The sequence below is a fragment of the Bos javanicus genome, chromosome 15 (genome assembly GCF_032452875.1).
Source record: "Bos javanicus breed banteng chromosome 15, ARS-OSU_banteng_1.0, whole genome shotgun sequence".
NCBI classification, from domain to species: domain Eukaryota; kingdom Metazoa; phylum Chordata; class Mammalia; order Artiodactyla; family Bovidae; genus Bos; species Bos javanicus.
This window is the reverse complement of record NC_083882.1, coordinates 76,771,178-76,787,752: the sequence shown is the minus strand read 5'-3', so window position 1 is coordinate 76,787,752 and position 16,575 is coordinate 76,771,178. Positions and strand designations below refer to the sequence as shown.

At 43.7% G+C, this 16,575-nt stretch overlaps 1 protein-coding gene across 9 annotated transcripts in view; it reads left to right on the top strand.

Moving 5' to 3' along the window:
• The window catches only part of AMBRA1 (autophagy and beclin 1 regulator 1), a 172,392-nt gene that overhangs the window by 46,262 nt on the left and 109,555 nt on the right, over positions 1-16,575 (top strand). The gene's annotated exons all lie outside the window — the stretch shown is intronic.

The following is a 16,575-nucleotide window of genomic DNA, read 5'->3' as shown; positions in this document are numbered from 1 at the left end:
TTTCCTCTGCTTTCTGCCCAGAAGCAAGGTTTTTTAACCTTGCTCCATATCTATCTTGGGAATCGTTGACAAGTAAGGAGGCTTACCCTGGTGTTGGGGAGGGTGTGAGCCTCCGGGTCGTCCAGGCAGAGTTGGGTCCACAGACAGCCTTTCCCCCACTGTAGGTCAGGTCGGTACCTGTTGGGCTGATGTAAATTATCCCCCACCATCCCTCTCTCTGGGGCTGAGTGGTGCAGGGAAGGCTGTGTGCTTTGTAGATACACATGGAGAGCCTGAAGAGATGTAATCACTTCTGTCAGTTCAGAGTGGTGGAATGCTCAGGGACTCGGGTGGGATCTGTATGTGTACTGCAGAATACATTTGGAGCAGTTTCCCGTGTACTCATATACCCCCTTCAGGTCCCCTTCTCTACTGGATCTGTTCAGAGTAGTGCTCTAAAGGATGCGTTGGAGGTTTTGCTGAAGACGATAACACCAGGTGTACAGGGTTCTGTTTGCATAATATATTTTGCTTATTGTAATCGGTCCCAGCCCATTAGGGCTGTGCAGGTAGCTTCTCTCCCTCCTCTTGGGCTTCTTATATATTTATGGGGTGGAGGTGGGGGGAGTTCCAGTTACATCTTCTGCTCCTCCTTGGAAGCACCTGACAGTGTGTTAACATGAGCACATTTGGCTCTAGTGGGTGGGTCTGTAACATTCGCCCAGAGATCGCAGAATAGCCTTCAGATACATTTGTTTGGCACTTACACTATTACTAAAAATTTCATTTTTTCTACATAAATCCAGATTTCTGGATTCTATAGGTAAAAAAAACACAAAAATGGACCTCATCCATTTCCATTTCCTGCTTAATTCCAATTCTGTGTTGGTTCCCACTGCATTAATTAGCTAAAGCAAGTCTTCTTAAGTTTCCTACCACTTAGCTCCACCAGGGGGAGACACTGGACATGGCAGGACTCTCTCCTCTACCCCACCTGTCCTGCCTAATTCACCCACCAAGGGCGCCCCTGCTGGCTGTAGGCCGACATGCCGACAACCTCCTCACCTGACTGAGGAGAAACTGCCTGACTTTTTTTTAATAGCAACAATTAATAAACTCCTCCTCTGTTTCCAAAGAGGGAAAGTGGGGGTGCCAAGCGCATTTGCTGGCTGGGACACAGTTGAGTGTGCTGATTTCTGTCATGTCAGGTTATGCAGTATAACCTTTCTTTAACGATGGACTTGTGTAAAAAAATCTGGGACAAGACTGTCTGCACGTCTCCCTGTGAGCAGAGCGCCTTGGACAGAGGCGTGGGTTTCAGTGAAGAGGTCGGTTGATTTGGATGTCAACCTGCCAGAGAATTAAAATCAAGTTAGGAGCAGGAGTAGAAGACTAATAATAAAGGAGTCAAAGGCGGAGAGTGTGGCCGAGTCACAGAGGGAGAGTTGCAGCTTGTTAACCTCGTGTCCTTCGCCTTTGCCGCGTCACAGAGTATGAGTTTGAGTCTTTTTGCCTCTTCTACTCCCCACCCCCCGCCAAATGTTCATGCACGTTTCTGTTTTCCTCTATCTCCCTGCTGTCTCCTTGGGTCACTTCACCTCTTCTTTTCTTTGTTCTGATGGCAAATGTAACCTGTTTGGGGGGTCTTTTTTTCTTACTGTGATTAAAAAAAAACACATAAGTTTACCCTGTTAATTTTTTAATGTACAGTCTTGTTAAGTCTGTGCACAGAGCTGCACAGCAGATCTCTAGAACTGTTTCTCCCTGTAAGAGTGAAATGGTCATTGAACAATTCTCATTTCCCCCTCCCACCATTCCCTGGCAACCACAGTTCAGTTTTCTTTTTCTATGAGTTTGATTGCTTTAGATCCTCATATAAGTGGAATCATGCAGTCTTTGTCTTTTTGTGATTGGCTTATTTCACTTAGCATAATGTCTTCAAGGTTCTTCCATGTTTTGGCGTATGACAGGATTTCCTCCTTTTAAACAGCTGAATAATATTCAGTTGTGTATATATACCGCATTTGCTTTATCCGTTCATCTGTGTGTGGGCCTTTAGGTTGCTTCCACACCTTGGCTATGTGAATAATTCTGCAATGAACATGGGTGTTCAGATGTCTCTGAGATTCTGCTTTCAATTCCTGTGGATATACACTCAGAAGTGATATTGCTGGGTTATATGGTAGCTATATTCTCAATTTTTTGAGGAACTGCAATGCTCTGTGTCAGCAACTGCACAGTTTTACAGTTCTACTAACAGTGTGCAAGAGTTCCTATTTCTCCATATCCTCATCAGAATTGTTATTTTCTGTTTTGGGTTTTTTCTTTTGTTTTGTTTTTTGGAGAGCTGCATCTTAATATTCATGAGATGATATGTCATTGTGGGTTATTTGCAGGGTTATTCCGTGATGATAAATGATGTTGACCACCTTTTCATATGTTTGTTGACCATTTGTATATATTCTTTGGATAAATGTCTATTCTAGTCCTTGGGCCATTTTTTAAAATTGGGTTTTTGGTTGTTTTTAACTTATTGGAGTTCTTTATATATTCTGGATATTAACCCTTTATCTGATAAATAGCTTACAGACATTTTGTCCTGTTCTGTAGTTTGCCTTTTTATTCTGTTGTTTCCTTTGCTTAAGTTTTAAAAATTGGATGCAGTCCCAGCTGTCTGTTTTCACTTTTATTACCAGTGCTTTTTGTGTGTCATATCTGGGAAGTCATTGCCCATTCCAGTGTCATAAAACGTTCCCCCTATATCTTCTCATAAAACTTTCCCCCGTCTGTGAATTTTATAGTTTTAGGTCATAGTTTAGGTTTTTAGTCCGTTTTGAGTTGATTTTCACCTGTGGCATAAGATAAGGGTCCACCTTTATTCTCTTGCATGTAGACAGACAGTTTTCTCAGTACCTTTTGTGAAGACTTTCTTGCCCTCGTTGTCAGACATCATTTGACCATACACACAAGGGTTTATATCTGGGTTCTCTATTCTATGCCATTAGTCTATATGTCTATCTTTATGCCAGTACCATACTGTTTTAATTACTGTAGCTTTGCAGTATGATTTGAAATCAGGAAGTGTTAGGCTTCCAGCTAGGTTCCTCTTTCACAAGATTATTTGACTAGTCAGAACTCTTTTTGAGCTTCCATATGAATTTTAGGATTTTTTTTTTCTCTTTCTGAAAGGAAAAAAAAAAAGCCATTGGGATTTTGATAGAGATTTCATTGAATCTGTAGATTGCTTTGGGTATTATAGACATTTAAACAATATTGTCTTCTAATCCATAAACATGAGATGTCTTTCTATTGTTTCATTAATTTTTTCCAGTGGTGTTTTATAGTTTTCAGTGTATAAATCGTCTACCTCTTTGGTTAAGTTTATTCCTACGTATTTTATTCTTTTTGATGCTATTATAAGTAGGAGTTTTTTCTTAATTTCCCTTTTAGCAGATGTAAATCTTTAAAACAAAAAGGACCTTTTTTTTTTTAACTTCAGAAGTGTGTTTTCCCAGAAGTACAGCACTCTTTCTTTTTTGCATGCTTTTCTGATTCCTTTTCCTACTGTCTCCTGTGAGTTCTCAAAATTGAGACAGAAGCTTGACTCATCATTTTCTGTTACTCCTTGAAGACAAAGGACCATTGCTATAATGGTCATCCTAACAGAATTACTGAATTTGTTTTGTTTTTATTTAATTTTTTAAATTTTAATTGAAGTATAGTTGATGACAACCCACTCCAGTACTCTTGCCTGGAAAAGCCCATGGACGGAGGAGCCTGGTAGGCTGCAGTCCATGGGGTCGCTAAGAGTCAGGCATGACTGAGCGACTTCACTTTCACACATTGGGGAAGGAAATGGCAACCCACTCCAGTATTCTTGCCTGGAGAATCCCAGGGACGGGGGAGCGTGGTGGGCTGCCGTCTATGGGGTCGCACAGAGTTGGACATGACTGAAGTGACTTAGCAGCAGCATAGCTGATTTACAAAGAGTTGCTGAATTTTCAGACCCTCCTAGAGCAACTAAATTTGACAGCTGTGTTAGATGGTACTATTTTGGATGTGATAAGATTGGGGGTGGGAGAGAGGTGTCCATATATGAGAATGTGTTTGTTGTGCGATTTTTGGCCAGTGGTCCTCAAAGTGTGGTCCTCAGACCAGGAACATCAGCAACTCCTGCTGATGTTAGAAATGTGAGTTTCTGGGCTCATTCCAGACCTACTGAATCAGAAACTGGGGGTGGGAGGCATGCAGTCTGTTTTTAATAAGCTCTTCAGATGATTTTGATATGCACCAAGTTAGAGAACACTGTTTTAGACCATCTAGGAACTCTTACTATTTATTAATTTATTTCTATAATTATTTTTTTCTTTGTTTTTGGCTGCACTGGATCTCCGTTGCTGCACAGGTTTTCTCTAGCTGTGACGAGCAGGAGCTCCGCTTTGTTGCAGTGTGCGGGCTTCTCATTACGATGCCCTCCCTTGTTGCAGCGCACAGGCTCTGGGCACTCGGGCTTCAGTCGTTGAAGCACACAGGTTTGGTAGTTGGGGCTCCCGGGCCCTTGAGCACTCGGGCTTCAGTCGTTGAAGCACACAGGTTCGGTAGTTGGGGCTCCCGGGCCCTTGAGCACACGGGCTTCAGTCGTTGAAGCACACAGGTTCGGTAGTTGGGGCTCCCGGGCCCTTGAGCACTCGGGCTTCAGTCGTTGAAGCACACAGGTTCGGTAGTTGGGGCTCCCGGGCCCTTGAGCACTCGGGCTTCAGTCGTTGAAGCACACAGGTTCGGTAGTTGGGGCTCCCGGGCCCTTGAGCACACGGGCTTCAGTCGTTGAAGCACACAGGTTCGGTAGTTGGGGCTCCCGGGCCCTTGAGCACTCGGGCTTCAGTCGTTGAAGCACACAGGTTCGGTAGTTGGGGCTCACAGGTCTGGGCACTCAGGCTTCAGTCGTTGAAGCACACAGGTTCGGTAGTTGGGGCTCCCGGGCCCTTGAGTGCTCGGGCTTCAGCCGTTGCAATGTGCCAGCTCAGTAGTTGTGGTTCGTGGGCTCAGTTGCTCCTCAGCATGTGGAATTGTCCCGGACCATGGATTGAACCCATGTCCCCTACATTGGCAGGCGGATTCTTAACCACTGCACCATCCGAAAAGTCCTAGACCATCTAGAAACTCTTAACATCACAACCACCATCTCATCCCTAAATCTCTGTAGTGTACTAAAATTCCTTTGCATTATCCATCACCTTTATTTTTCCTTTTCCTCCTGTCCCGTGTGTGATGCAGTGTTGCTTTAACTCGTAATCTCCTTACGTTCCCCCTCTTTTCTTTTCTTGCAATGGATTCTAATAGAAGGAGTTGAATTTGAGCAACCTTGGATTCAAATTCTGGCCCTATTCTGTGACCCTGAGGAGGTTGAGAATCCTCTCCGAACCTCAGTTTCCTCAATTTTATTTTTAAAAATTTTTTATATAAATGTATTTTAATAGTTTCCTCAATTTTAAAGTTGTTGTGATGCAGGTTAAATGAGGTAAGCATCAGTTGCTTTTACATATTCAGATGCTCAGGAAATGCCAGCTTTCCTCTCTTTTCTTTGTTATCACTCTGCTCAAAAAACAAACAAATGAAAAAAGTCCCTAAACAACAACAACAACAAAACTCCTTTTGCTGTGACGCATTTCCTACAGGTCGTTTTCTGTTCTGTGTTAGTATCCTTCGTTTTTCCCCCAAGACTTCAGCCTTCATGGTGTGTTTGTGAAATCTCACCATATAAAATTGAAGTAAACCCAGTACGTAAAAAAGCGAGGTGCCGTAAGAAGAGCGGCTGAGGACGCTGCTGTGGTGGCGCTGGTGCTGGCTACTCCATTAGTCACTTGCAGCAGACACAGAGAGGTTCTGTTTTAGGAAGCGCAGTAATGCAGAAAGTGGTCTGCTTCACAGCAGGGGAATGGAATATTATCTTCATTTTTCCTGCACTCTATTATAATGATATGTGCAAAAGAAACTGGTTGTGCCTCTTGATAAGAGGGGGAGTACAAACAGCCGTAATTTCCCAAGCTCTGAGGGCTCCTTCTGTATTGAGAGCGAGCCAGCCAGGGCAGAAATGTGCTCAGAAGGGAGAGCCTGGCTGGGACAGGTAGAGAAGAGCAGAAGGTGCTTCTTTTGACACTGACCCTTTTGACCAGGACCAAGACCTCATGCTTTGGACACAGTGAGCAAGTTTGCCCTGAGTTTTCTTGTTTAAGGTCTGTTTCCAAATGTCTTATTTAGTGTTCTGTTTTGGTAGCCGAAGTTCCCTTGAGTACCAATGCAGTTAATTTAGGCTTGTAAGCTAACTTTTTATGCTGCTGTTGTAGCTAGCTTGAAAGTCCTAGAAGATCAGAACCTGTTTCCTTCATCTACTGTTGGATAACCAAAAAACAAAAAAACCTAGTGACTTAAAATAGCACTTTTACTGTCTTTCATTGTTCTTTGGGTAGAAGGGAGGTCAGTTGGGAGGTTCTGCTAGTCTTGCTTGGGATCTCTCTCAAATCAACCGGAAGCGCATTTAGAGCAGCCAGGCCTCTCCAGGACTCCTCTTTCCTTGTGGCCTCTCCAGCAGAGTAGCCAGACTTTTAAGGTAGCAGCTTAGGGCTTCCAAAAGTTCCACGAGGGAGGAAAGGGAAGCCGTCAGTTCTCTTCAAGGCTTAGACCCAGAACTTTCTGCGTTCTCTTGATTAAAGCAAATAACTGGCTAGTCTACATTCAGTTCGAGAGGAGACCACACAAGGGCAAGATGCCAAGAAGTATTGTTCTCTGGTCCCTCTTCAGATACTAGCTACTTCAGAGACCATGTCCATTTTATAGGCTACTGTATACCCAATAATAAGACACTCAATAATTATCTGTGGTTTGAATCAGTGCTTGGATGGACCAATAGCCAAATTGGTGGTTGGTTGACTGACTGCTCTCGTTGGTTTATTTGGGTGAGGCTCATGTGATTCTTAGGGCTGACATACCCATGTTTATGCCTTCATAGAACTGGTCCTTCCTCAACACGTGTCTTTCTAGGAAACCAACTTTTTAGGAATTTTGACTTGCGTGGCCATGTGTTCCCTGCAGTTACTTTTGGAAATTGTCATCCAGGGAAAGAAAAAAACCCCCACTATTTATTAGGCTGTGTACTGGCTACTCATGTTCTTACGTAATCATAACAACCTTGTGAAATAGGCATTTCCCATTAAATTTGGACGCTGAGGATAATGAACTTGCCAGAGGTCACACAGCTATTAAGTGACCCAAGATCACAAGTTAAACTGCAATTTGTTTCTAAAGCTAAAGCATTGACTTGCCTCATACATTAGTTATTCAGAGCTTCCCTTCATTAATCTCAGAGTATTAAGATATGTCACAGGGTTTCTCAAAAGCAGCACTCTCAACGTTTCAGGCTGCATAATTCTTTGTCGGGGAGTTGGGGAAGAATATCTCTGCATCTTAGGGTGCAGCACCCTGGCCCTTGCCCACTAGGTACCAGTGTGATCCCCCAACCCAGTTTCAGCTTCCGAAAATGTCTCTAGATACAGGTCCCCTGGGGGACACCCCCTCCCACGGAAAATCCTTGATAAGGTATTTCATGATTTTCTATCCTTTGACCTTGGCTGTTTTTTGATACTGTATTTCACAAAGCGCTCGCAGTGGCTTCAAACTGTCTTATTTTTATAATTGTTGTAATCATGCTGCCTGGTTCTGATACTCTTGAGTCCTGCCTTTCTCTCATTGCCTCGCTCCTTTTTTGCCTTGTCTATTTGCTTTTGTCTGATTCTGCTAAACAAAATGCAGGTGGGTCGAGTGTTTGTAGGGACTTGTTACACAGGTATCGATTCTGCAGGCATTTACATCTCTGAGATTATAACCATTGGTGCTAGTGGAAAGAAGGCAGTTTGCATCTTCTGATTATAGTGGAGGGGAGGGGGATGCATATGAGGTAGCATATTGGGAATTAAATGGCTTCCAGACTCCATGGAGTTAATCCTCATGGTAGAGTTGATTGATGTGCATGTGCAGTTCTTTTGGAAAACGGGGGTGGAGAGTGGAAATTGCAGTTTTTCTCCTAATTGTACTTTAGGTGTCATTTATGACAATTTCGTGTTGTCTAGACAGAGAAATGGTAGAGAGATTATCCCAGTGGAGTCAAATGCTCAGTCCAGAGGGAATCAGGAAGGTTGCTGAAGTCAGGATCAGGGTGGAAGGGCAAGTAGTATACTCCCAGAGGCGAATCAGTGAAAATCGAATGTCACTAAGAGAAGCAGTTCAGTGTGAACCCAGGATATAAGAAAAGTGATTGTACTCTGAGCTTCGGGTTAGCTCCAGGGCTAACAGTGGATTGTTTGGGGGCCCAGCTGGAATCTCTGCCCTCTTTTCTATTTCTATAGACTCCAGAAACCTCATTACTTGAACAGACATGTGCCAGGAAGGCTGCCTCTTGGCCTCTGGTTAATAAATGCCCCAGCTCACTGTGCAATCCTTTTTTCCTCATTCTCTTGTTAGGCTTCATTTACTAACTTGCCTTTGCCATCCTGATGTTGACCCTAAGGTTTTACTTCATATTATAGAGTATAGTGTTTGCAGTATACCCAGGTCAGTGGAACAAATGACCCTCGTTGAGGGTTTTTAAAATTTCAGGTCAGGAATATGAATGTGAAAAATCATCTGAAGAAATGTACAAGGTTTGCTGTTACTGAAGCCGTCAATGATTATATCCTGCAGCCTTTGTAGTATTAGTAGGTCTAGAGGTAGACTTTTTTTTTGGAATTATCTATTATTCTGAAAAAAATGAGCTGAGAATTCCAGGATTATTGAATTCTGTAAATGTCTTCTTGATTTGGGGGGAAACCGGTCAAGGAGGATACCCCGCCTCTTAATTAAAGTCCACACCTGCAGGTCGTGGCTGCGGCTTGTTAGAACATGTGCGTGTGAATATCAGAACCAGCTGTGGAACTTGTCATTGATAGGATCCTACTTATCCTTTGGTGAAAAGCCTCTTTTAAATTCCAAGTTTAAAAATGTCTGATCTGTGGGCCCACCTCCCAAGTCTCACAAAGAAAGAATTCGGGACAGCATAAACATGTCCATGTAGATGACCTTGGACCTTTGAGTTCAGATGCAATTCACAAAAGTGAGTTTTTGTTGTAAATGGAAGCTTGATACCTATAGTGTGATGTGTTGAGGATACACAGGAGCTAAGTATAGCACTAACGAATCTTTTTACAAAAGTATTAAAAATAACCCACCAACTATGTTCCAATATAGAATAAAATTTATTTAAAAATAAAAATACCTGAGGGCCTCACAGTCAGCAGAGGCTCAGATGTTTGCAGAGGGATCTAGCTGACTCTTCAGGAAAGACTTTTGTGCAGCTAGACACACGGTTGCACATCCCATATGAATTGTTTCCAGCTTCTTCCCTCTTGGTGTCTGTGACTATGCTGTGCTCTGATGTTTTGCCATCTATTGCTCACTGCAGAGAGACATTGAGGAATATGTTAATGTTTTGTAAAGATGTTTTCAAGCTTTTCTGGTAAAAAGCCTTTATTTTGAGCCCTGTGAATTGTTTATGCTTGATGGTGGTAAAATAAGGCTGAGCCACACAACAGGCGCTGTGCGCTCTTTCTGTCGCGTGTCTGTCTTTTCCCCGAGGTTAGCCTTCTGGCAGTGCCGCCTTGCCTTGGTCTGCCCCACAGCAGGGGCAGGAATCGCCTGGCGGGCCCTGCTGGCAGCTGCATCACGTGCCGTAAGCGCACCCCCTAGAACTCGGGGGCCCTACAAGGATCAGATGAGTGCCTGTCGTCGGATAACTTAAATGATAATTGCCACTGTGTGAGATGGGGAGGCTTGGATGCCTCCGCTGTAAAGCAGAGATGTCAATTTGGAAATCATAATAGAGGTGTCGTTTCAGAACACACAAGTATTTTTTACTAAGAATAAGGGCTTGTCATCTCCCAGCCCTGGCATGCACTGAGGCAGAGACCTGGGCTTGCAGAGCAGGATGCAGAAGTGAAGAAGGCAGTAGTGTATCCAGATTTATTTGGCCTCCCACCCCTTCACTGCCCCTGAAAACACTGCCCTCTCTCCCCTGCGAGCTCTCTTTTGGCAATAAGCTGTCGGGGAGAATCAGTGGTAGTTTCCCAGGCAAGTAGCCAGCCTCTGACTTTACGATTTAATAAGCCTCCCAGGGACCAGGCTGCACTGCGTTTAATAGGACAAACATGTCAGCACTTTAACCTGAACGGCTGAAGTGACCCGAGGGGTGAAGACTGATGTCAGCAGTTTCCGAAAAACTAGTTCCTTCAGGAATTTCTGTGTGAGGTTTTGGACATCCAGGAACCTTGTCTGAAAGGCACGGGGTCAGTGACAGGCAATCAGATATGTCTTCTTGCTTATTTTTCCAAATCTGCTTAGTTTTGCTGATTTACTCTCCTTAGATATTTACTGGCTTCCTTTTGTGTGCTCATTCGGAGAAGGCAGTGGCACCCCACTCCAGTACTCTTGCCTGGAAAATCCCATGGATGGAGGGCCTGGTAGGCTGCAGTCCTTGGGGTTGCTAAGAGTCAGACACAACTGAGAGACTTTGCTTTCACTTTTCACTTTCATGCATTGGAGAAGGAAATGGCAACCCACTCCAGTGTTCTTGCCTGGAGAATCCCAGGGACGGGGAGCTTGGTGGGCTGCCGTCTCTGGGGTCGCACAGAGTTGGACACGACTGAAGTGACTTAGCAGTTTGTGTGCTCATTAGGATATGAGTTTTAATGGGGATAAAAAGATGACTTGGATCCAGTATTTGCTTTCGTGTAGCTTGTAGTCCAGTGGTAGGAACAAGAAGACGTAAGGAACTGCAGTACCAAGTGACAGGGGACAGGCCTTTTAAGAGAGGGTTCAACCGCTATGGGGAATGAGGGAAGCAAGGGGGAGCTTCTGACCGGAGGAGTCAGATATTTGAGCTTTGAAGGATTTTTATAGGCAGAGATGGGGAAGAACTTTCCAGAAAGAAGGAATGGCCAAACTGAAAACAAGGGTGGAATAGTGAGGGGTGTGTTTAGTGTAGCTAGAGTAGTAGTTCTCAAAGAGTGGCCTGGAGTCCCTGAAGGCAAAACTGTCTTTATAACAATGCTGAGATATTCTTTGTCCGTTTCACTCTTTGTGCTTGCGTATTCCATTTTTCTCAGTTTTAATCTCAAATATAGTTCAGTTCAGTCGCTCAGTCGTGTCCGACTCTTTGCGACCCCGTGAATCGCAGCACACCAGGCCTCTGTCTCCATCACCAACCCCTGGAGTTCACTCAGACTCACGTCCATCGAGTCGGTGATGCCATCCAGCCATCTCATCCTCTGTTGTCCCCTTTTCCTCCTGTCCCCAATCCCTCCCAGCATCAGAGTCTTTTCCAATGAGTCAACTCTTCGCATGAGGTGGCCAAAGTACTGGAGTTTCAGCTTTAGCCTCAGTCTTTCCAGAGAACAGCCAGGACTGATCTCCTTTAGAATGGACTGGTTGGATCTCCTTGCAGTCCAAGGGACTCGCAAGAGTCTTCTGCAACACACATGTAGTACATATTGGGAAATAAAACCCATATAAGCAAAAGCTCTTTGGGGTCCTCAATAATTTTTAAGAGTGTTAACTGTATATAAAATAGATAACTAATAAGGCCCTACTGTGTATCACAGGGAACTCGACTCAATACTCTGTAATGGCCTATATGGGTTAAGAATCAGAGAAAGTGGATATATGTATAACTGGTTCACTTTGCTGTATACCTGAAACTGTACAACATTGGAGATCAACTCCAATAAAATTTTTTTTTAAGTTTTAAAGGAACTCTGAGACCAAAAAGTTTGAAAACCACTGGACCAGAGCATATAGTACATTCAGAATTAATGAGAAATTGGACTGCACAGCTTTGAGTGCCACGCTGAGGAATTTGGAGTTTATTCCCTAAGCAGAGGGAGTTATTCCTTTGAGCTTGGCTCCCCTGAACTGGACTAGCAGATGTCACCCACACACCAGAGCCAGACTGAGAAATTACTCATTAGGTGTGGGGCACCAGTGGCGTCCTATTAGTAGCTCCTAGGAGCAGTTGTGGAGAAGGCAGTGGCACCCCACTCCAGTGTTCTTGCCTGGAGAAGCCCATGGACGGAGGAGCCTGGTAGGCTGCAGTCCATGGGGTCGCTAAGAGTCGGACACGACTGAAGTGACTCGGCAGCAGCAGTTGTCCTTATCAGTATATAAGAGTTTTAGCAGTTGATTGTTTCTAGTGTTGGAGAAGTCTGTACATGTTTGTTGGCTTTAGTTTGTTGATTTTCTGTGTGATCTGACAACCAGTTTAAAAGCATATCTTTAGGATATAGTTGTTTATTAAGGAAGAGTTGTCCCTGGCTTGTTTATTCTGTCTAGACTGTTACCCAGACTTCCTGCTTCTCAATCCTAATATCCAGTGAATTTGAAAGAAAGTTCTTTCCTTTTGGATGACCCGTCTCAACTGCCCTGACAGCAACTTTGTTCTTTTCCAGAGCTTTCTTCTTCTACTATTTTTTATTGTTTTCTTAGTCATCAAAGGATACAGCTGATCTACGGAACCCTTGTACAGATTCAGGGTATTAATTAAGGCAGGAAGAAATAGTTGTATTCATATAAAGCGTTAGGAATTTTGTAGCTTAAATTGTCTTCCTGTTGACATGATTTTAGTAGGGCGTAACGTTAATTTTTGATGACTTACTCTAGTGTGTAATACTTTGATTTTAAGTTTTTCTGTTCCTTTCCATAGTGACTCCACCTTTTACTTTAAAGCATGAATGGCCAGATTTTTTTTTTCTGTAAAGGGCTGCTGCTGCTGCTAAGTCGCTTCAGTCGTGTCCAACTCTGTGCGACCCACAGACGGCAGCCCACCAGGCTCCCCCGTCCCTGGGATTCTCCAGGCAAGAACACTGGAGTGGGGTGCCATTGCCTTCTCCCTGTAAAGAGCTAGGCAGTATGTATTAGAGGCTTCTTATAGGCCTCCCTATCTAGACTACTCAACTCTGCCTTCCTAGCTCCAAAGCAGTCACAGACAATATTTAAATGAATGGTTATGGCTGTGTTTGGATAAAACTTTATTTATAAAAGCAGGCAGCTGGCCGAGTGCCTGTAGTTTGCCAAACCTGCTTTTTAGAGGCAATTTGCTATTTTGAAGAAAGTCTTTTTAAGCAGTGAGTGATTCTTTTGCAAATGAGTAGTTTTCTCTTTAGTTTTCAGTGGTTTACTTTTAGATTTTGTATATTTGATGTTTTAAATTTTGAAGTAATTTCAGACTTGTGGAAAAGTTGCAAAAATAGTGCAAAGAATTCCCATTATACTCTTCACTCACATTCACTGTATGTTAACATTTTACCACATTTTCTGTATTATTTTCTCTCTTTTGCTATATCTATATATGAACATGATTATGCTTTTATTTGTTTAGTTTTAATATTTTATGTTTGTGATTATTGTGTTCAGTATTGAATTTTATTAAAGTAGTGTGTAGTTTGATAGAACAGCGGCCTTTAGACTTAAAAAGAAATACTCCTGTTAGTAAAAGGCTTCTGAGCACTTGTGCTTGTGTGTGTGTGTGTGTGTATGTGTGTATGTGTGTGTGTGTGGTACACTTTATGGTTATACATTTAAATCAAATGTTGTAATGTTTTCTTCCTGTTCTCCGGTGGATCACAATAGCACAGCCCGTGGTGTACCTCGCTTGAACACCACTGGCTTAGAGAATGAACTAGGCAACCTTGTAAAGGAGAGTTTCTTTCCTCTGTCATAGCTTCAATGACTCTTTAAAACATCTCTAACTGGAGTTAACAGGTCAGAATGAAGTGGTACCTTCCAACTTCCACCAACTTGCCTGAGCCCTCCTAAGTCCTACCTGGTTTCATATTACTGAATTGCTTGATTAACCATTAAGTCAAGTGAAACTTGTAGCCACCAGAGCAGAAGGCACTCAGCTGCCATTCTGTTCCATTCTCTTGCGTCATTTCCCCATTGATGGCTCTTGGCAGGAAGCTAACTGCGGGAGAGAAAGATCTTTCTTTGAGTTTCCTAGGAGTGGTGGTGGTATTTACTTGTCTAGTCACTCTAGTTCTTTCTTTATTCAACACCAATTGTAACAGTCTTTTCTAATCCTTCAGATAGTGTTTGTGTTGTAACTGTAGAGAGCTTAATGTTTCATCAGTGATACATGTTTGGGGGTGCTCTTCATAGTTATTGGCTCTCCTGATTTTGTGTACTAGAGTTAAAATACCATGTATGTATGACTTGCTAGTCCACTGTATTGCCTGGGAGCAAATGGTGCCAACAGATTCTAGTAAGTAGGTATCAGTTCAGTTCAGTCGCTCAGTTGTGTCCGACTCTTTGCGACCCCATGAATCGCAGCACGCCAGGCCTCCCTGTCCATCACCAACTCCCGGAGTTCACTCAAACACGTCCATCGAGTCGGTGATGCCATCCAGCTATCTCATCCTCTGTTGTCCCCTTTTCCTCCTGCCCCCAATCCCTCCCAGCATCAGAGTCTTTTCCAGTGAGTCAACTCTTCACATGAGGTGGCCAAAGTACTGGAGTTTCAGCTTTAGCATTATTCCTTCCAAAGAACACCCAGGACTGATCTCCTTCAGAATGGACTGGTTGGATCTCCTTTCAGTCCAAGGGACTCTGAAGAGTCTTCTCCAACACCACAGTTCAAAAGCATCAATTCTTCGGTGCTCAGCTTTCTTCACAGTCCAACTCTCACATCCATACATGACCACTGGAAAATCTTCTAAAAGAATCTCATCAGGGACTCCCCAGAGACAAAACTTAACATTTTGGTGTAAATCTGTTTTAAGAAGTCTTCCTAATTAAGATCGGAATTTAGGGTGGGGAGTAGAGTTTGTGGGATTATAAAATAGAACTAGTAAAATTGAAATGACCTGACCTAAGCTCTTCTGGCTCAGGAATCTCCTTTACAGCATGCCTAAAAACTCATCTGATTTCTCTGAATGCTGTCACTGCCTTGGCAGAGTAGGGGGTAACATTGGCCTCCTAATTTGGCAAGATCATTTTAAAGAAAGATATACACTGGTTTACCCTGGACGATGCCCCTTGTCAAAGACCCTCTGCTTATGGAGGGTAACACAGCAGGGCTCAGTGGTACTCAAGACTCAGTCCAGAACCCATTGGGATAGAACAAGCTTCTGGGTGTTCCAAGGCAGTCAGCTGTTCCCAGATCTTACTTCTGTTCTTCAGCTCCCACCTAATTCCTGTAGCACAAATTTATTAGTAGTGAACATGCGTGCATGCTAAGTCGCTTCAGTCATGTCTGACTCTTTGCGACCCTATAGACTATAGCCCACCAGGCTCCTCTGTCCATGGGATTCTCCAGGCAAGAATACTGGAGTGGGTTGCCGTGCCCTTCCCTAGGGGATCTTCCTGACCTAGGGATCGGACCCGCGTCTCTTGTGTCTCCTGCATCGGCAGGGGTGTTCTTTACCACTAGCACCACCTCATACGATGGCCTAAATTGATACACTTCTCAAAATTCCACTTTTCTTCTTTTTGCAGTCTGTGTACCTCTCACTATCCCCTCCTCCCAGAAACATCCCATATTTCAAGATTCAAAGACATGCTGTTATCTTATATGCGCCTATGAAAGAAAAAAATCCTGCCAGTTAAACTACGTCACACAATTATAAGATGTATCCCTGCTTCAGACATGTTAAAACGTGGGGGGGGAAAAGCATGTCTTATAATTGATGAAGCACAGAATGTCTGCTGCTGTAAACAGTGGTATCATTGAAGACTCAGGTTTTCAGCCACAGAAAAGTGTTGTATTGCTTTCTTCTCTTCCTCATTGGTTTCACTGTGTTCGCTCCCTTCAGGGGTGGGATTGTTTAACTTGTCTTAAGTGTGGGGATGATAAGCCTTGTGTAGATCAAGAATATGATATAACACTTGGCTGTCCTGGGTGGGAAGCCAGGCTGACAGGCCTCTGCTGTTCTCTCTTCCCCAGACTGTTAGGGAAAATGCTCCAGTGAGCCAGTCGCTGGGATAAAGTGACTGCACACAACTCTACCTAAAGCCAGCTGGTTTTAATAACAGTGAGTTGAATTAACTCAATTGGAAAAGATTGGTAGCTGCTGTCCTTACCCTACAGATCTGCTTTAAAGAAGAGTCTGGCAGGGAGCCGGAGACCCGCTCCTGGGACAGCCAGGCAAGATGCTGCCGGAGGGGAACAGTGTGCATTTCTTCCTGAGACCTCTTCCTTGGAAACGCGTTCATGGCAGGAGCTTGACTGGCCGCCAAGGCACACTGGAGTTGGGAAGCAGTGTGGCAGACACGGCAAACTAGGGGGCCCCGAGCCATGTTTATCAGATGGGTTTTCACTGGTCCTTCCCATACGGAAAGGAAGAAAAATGTTTTAGTAAAACTTAACAGGAGACTTCGTGCAAAAGTCCAAATTTCTGGCATCCCTTTAAAAAATAGGAAGAGCCAGTGATACTGGATCCACATTCCAGTTTGGACTCGCAGTGAATTCGTGTGCGTAGTCATCGCAAGCATTTTGGAGTTCTCAGGCCTTCCCTAGGGTTC